This window comes from Oncorhynchus keta, unplaced genomic scaffold (genome assembly GCF_023373465.1).
Source record: "Oncorhynchus keta strain PuntledgeMale-10-30-2019 unplaced genomic scaffold, Oket_V2 Un_scaffold_13320_pilon_pilon, whole genome shotgun sequence".
Taxonomy (NCBI): domain Eukaryota; kingdom Metazoa; phylum Chordata; class Actinopteri; order Salmoniformes; family Salmonidae; genus Oncorhynchus; species Oncorhynchus keta.
The window spans coordinates 418,952-423,999 of record NW_026290771.1 but is presented as its reverse complement, the minus strand read 5'-3'; positions in this window follow the sequence as shown (position 1 = coordinate 423,999).

The following is a 5,048-nucleotide window of genomic DNA, read 5'->3' as shown; positions in this document are numbered from 1 at the left end:
CAAAGGAAACCCCAAAATGGAGGACCAGTCTCCTCAATCAAGTCACTATCCATCTGACTGGGAAGGAAACTAAGCTTTTAAGCACTGGTTAGGAGGAAAGGGAGCTGTGATCCGCACTGGTGCTTTGACCAGATAAGTAGGACCCTCACAGATGCCTTCCACTCTTCCATGTTCCCTCACACAATGGTTGCTAGGTAACGGCAGGCGCTTCATGCCATGTCGTGTTTTCAGAAGGCCGCAGTATGAGTGAAAAACCCTTATATAAAGTGCTCATAATAAGAGAGTCAAACAGAACAGTAGCGGACAAGGGCATTAATGCACACCAGGGTAAGGAACTGAGGTTCGCTGTGGTTCGTTGGTGTGTGTGTGCATGTGTGCTCGTGTGCTTGTGTGTCTGTGTGTTTGTGTGTATTTGCATTACAGAAGACGTGAACGATAATGGAAAAACAATTGTTCTCTCATAGCTGGACATAACCTAAAAAATATTTGCCTTTCATGAACGTCTTCCTCTAGCTGGTCTACCAGCTGCCAGGGAACCATTAGCACTCAGATGGAAAGATGAACACCCCTCATTCAAATGTACATTGGCGACACTCGCCCCCGCATCTTACGTCTTTTCAAATGGCGCTCTACTCTGCTGGAAATGGAGATTGTCCAATTCCACGGTTGTTAATAGTGGTTATGCAAAGAAATCTTTTCTCCTCCACAGTCTCAGTGTAAAGACTCTGAGTTAGAGGCACGTCTCCTGCAGTGCCATTAGCCTGGCAGAACAACAGAAGAGGATGTTAATAGAATCCACCACGACCATGCCAACGTGTTGAGTGGGTGCAGGTGCAGAAGCTGAAAAGTACATCTCAAGTCGTCTGACTGACATTGCCAGGGTGTATTGTTATGTTGTGCACAGACATGAATCTGTCTGAAGTACATTTCATTTTTGAGACAGAGATTTCGGAATAGGCTTCAGTACCAAACTTATAAGATTTTGTCCAATGCAAGAGATAGTAGTTCCATTTTATTTTATTGTTTTGGGGGGCGGGCTTCAACATAACACAAAACATTTATATAAGAGTACAACCGTTCTGCTGCATGCCAATGTTTGCTATGTGCCGTTTTGATCATTTCTCATCTGAAAGCTTCCAGCACCGTATTTGTTAAGAAAACCCTTTCAACCATACGAACAAACCCGCCGTTCAACACCAGGGCTTTGTGGAGCTTCTGTTGAAAGTCTCTCTGCTTTTATCAAAGGCCTTGTCTGTCTTTCATGTGACTTTTGCTTTTATCACCTCGGCCAAAGCCGACAAATGTCTGTTTGTGTGGATGAACATGTACAAACACTCAGACGTGCTCCACAGACAACATTTACACCTAGACTACTAACTGGTATGGTACTCTAAAACAACCCAGCAGAGATTATTATAGAGTACTACTGGGCTCTGAGAGATGAGCACCAAAGCCAAGAGAAGAAGAGATCTGGCTGCCCGCAGCGTGGAATGGTGTACGCGGGCCGTTTGATGTGCCCAGACCAGGACCCTAGGAAAGGGTGCAGGGTACGGGGTGTGTCACCATGGTGAAACGGCAGAGGTGAAAGGGGGACAGCCTGCCATTTTCCAACAGCGTCAGAAGTTCTTCAGACACACGAGCTCTTCACAGCCCTTGAAGCTCTGAATCCTGTGCCCCGTGTGCCCTTTGATGATAATGACTTCTCACACAACGCAATTATGTGAGTGCAGGCAAGCCGGCAAAGGCCAGACAGGCAAAGACAGAATCCAAGATGGCGTAGCAGTCGGACGTATGTTTTGTCTTGTCCCGTCCTGTCTAGTGTAAATATAGTTTTCTTCGTTTTTTTTTTTCTGTATATATTTCGTACATATTTTAATCTCACTTTCAAACTAGAGCTGAATATACTCTCCTGCAACCCGCATCACCCAATGTGGTACGGATCCGCCTTTTCTATACTTTACTTTAGAACTGGAGCCACCATCAGAAGCTAGCCAGCTAACTAGCTACTAGCTCGTACTCAGTTAGCCATTGCTAGCGGTCTTCTAAGCTAACTAGAACACCAGCGACATCAACCCAGAGCATATCAGACTGCTCTTTCTCTACCACATCTCAGTTCCTACCGCAAGCTCTGAACCTTTACACCGGATCATCGCAACTAGCTAGCAGCTTTCCGAGTGGCTACTCCTGGCCAACGTCTCTGGCCCAAAACAAGCTACAGTTAGCCTTGAGCTAAGCCCACCTCCCGACTAGCCGAAGAGGCCCAACGATACCTCTTTTGCCAATTGGCCTGGACCCTTTACTGCCGACACGGAGCGCCGCCGATCCATCACGACTGGTCCGCCGACATAATCGTCCGAGGTGGTTTCAACAGGCTTTTTCGTTGCGACATCGCCAAAGATCCATCTGCTGGCCAAGGCCCGCGACAAAACGCTGTGTCTCCAGCTCACCCAGCGCACTAGAGCTCCTGTAGCATAATCCTGGGCTACAATTACCCGGGCCCACGACCGGTCTGTCGATGTCACCGCAAGAAGAGGAATAAACAGACTCACCCCATCGCGACGTCCCCCAAAGGTTAGCTCTCTAGCCCTCGCTATCTCCCTACTTGCTATTCGGCCTGCTAACGGCTAGCTTGTCTAGCCCGGGCCTCGAACTGTTAGCTTGTTAGCACAGGCCTGCTAACCATCTGACTCACCTCATCCCAAACACTTCTGAACCCATTTACTTTCTATCTCTCTTTGATTTTTATTTGTTTATACCTTCCGGAAACCTGCCTCACCCACTGTGATACGGATTCGCTATCACTTTTAATTTTTATTTATTTTTATGACACACTCAAGAACCTCCAGACGCTAACCAGCTAACTAGCTACAAGCTATTTAGTCATTGTTAGTTTAAAAAAAAAACCTGGATAACACTCGCCAGCCCAGCTTCCCTGCCCATCCACCGCTGCCCCCTGGACACTGATCTCTTGGCTACATAGCTGACGCACGCTGGACTGTCCATTAATCACGGTACCCCATTCTGCTTGTTTGTTTATCTGTCGGCCCAGTTGCCTAGTCAACGCCATTTTACCTGCTGTTTGTTGTGCTAGCTGATTAGCCTCGCCTACTGTTTTTAGCTAGCTTTCCCAATTCAACACCTGTGATTACTGTATGCCTCGCTGTATGTCTCTCCCAAATGTCAATATGCCTTGTATACTGTTGTTCAGGTTAGTTATCATTGTTTTAGTTCACAATGGAGCCCCTAGATCCACTCTGCATACCCCTGTTACCTCCTTTGTCCCACCCCCCACACATGCGGTGACCTCACCCATTACAACCAGCATGTCCAGAGATACAACCTCTCTCATCATCACCCAGTGCCTGGGCTTACCTCCCATGTACCCGCACCCCACCATACCCCTGTCTGCGCATTATGCCCTGAATATATTCTACCATGCCCAGAAACCTGCTCCTCTTATCCTCTGCCCCCAACGCTCTAGGCGACCAGTTTTGATAGCCTTTAGCCGCACCCTCATACTACTCCTTCTCTGTTCCGCGGGTGATGTGGAGGTAAACCCAGGCCCTGCATGCCCCCAGGTACCCTCATTTGTTGACTTCTGTGATCGAAAAAGCCTTGGTTTTATGCATGTCAACATCAGAAGCCTCCTCCCTAAGTTTGTTTTACTCACTGCTTTAGCACACTCTGCTAACCCTGATGTCCTTGCCGTGTCTGAATCCTGGCTCAGGAAGGCCACCAAAAATTCAGAGATTTCCATACCCAACTATAACATCTTCCGTCAAGATAGAACTGCCAAAGGGGGCGGAGTCGCAGTCTACTGCAGAGATAGCCTGCAAAGTAATGTCATACTTTCCAGGTCCATACCCAAACAGTTTGAACTACTAATTTTGAAAATTACTCTCTCCAGAAACAAGTCTATCACTGTTGCCGCCTGCTACCGACCCCCCCGTCAGCTCCCAGCTGCGCCCTGGACACCATTTGTGAATTGATCGCCCCCATCTAGCTTCAGAGTTTGTTCTGTTAGGTGACCTAAACTGGGATATGCTTAACACCCCGGCAGTCCTACAATCTAAGCTAGATGCCCTCAATCTCACTCAAATCATCAAGGAACCCACCAGGTACAACCCTAACTCTGTAAACAAGGGCACCCTCATAGACGTCCCTGACCAACTGGCCCTCCAAATATACCTCCGCTGTCTTCAACCAGGATCTCAGCGATCACTGCCTCATCGCCTGTATCCGCCACGGAGCCGCAGTCAAACGACCACCCCTCATCACTGTCAAACGCTCCCTAAAACACTTCTGTGAGCAGGCCTTTCTAATCGACCTCGCCCGGGTATCCTGGAAGGACATTGACCTCATCCCGTCAGTTGAGGATGCCTGGTCATTCTTTAAAAGTAACTTCCTCACCATTTTAGATAAGCATGCTCCGTTCAAAAAATGCAGAACCAAGAACAGATACAACCCTTGGTTCACTCCAGACCTGACTGCCCTCGACCAGCACAAAAACATCCTGTGGCGGACTGCAATAGCATCGAATAGCCCCCGTGATATGCAACTGTTCAGGGAAGTCACGAACCAATACACGCAGTCAGTCAGGAAAGCTAAGGCCAGCTTCTTCAGGCAGAAGTTTGCATCCTGTAGCTCCAACTCCAAAAAGTTCTGGGACACTGTGAAGTCCATGGAGAACAAGAGCACCTCCTCCCAGCTGCCCACTGCACTGAGGCTAGGAAACACGGTCTCCACCGATAAATCCATGATTATCGAAAACTTCAATAAGCACTTCTCAATGGCTGGCCATGCCTTCCGCCTGGCTACTCCAACCTCGGCCAACAGCTCCGCCCCCCGTAGTTCCTCACCCAAGCCTCTCCAGGTTCTCCTTTACCCAGATCCAGATAGCAGATGTTCTGAAAGAGCTGCAAAACCTGGACCCGTACAAATCAGCTGGGCTTGACAATCTGGACCCGCTATTTCTGAAACTATCTGCCACCATTGTCGCAACCCCTATTACCAGCCTGTTCAACCTCTCTTTCATATCGTCTGAGATC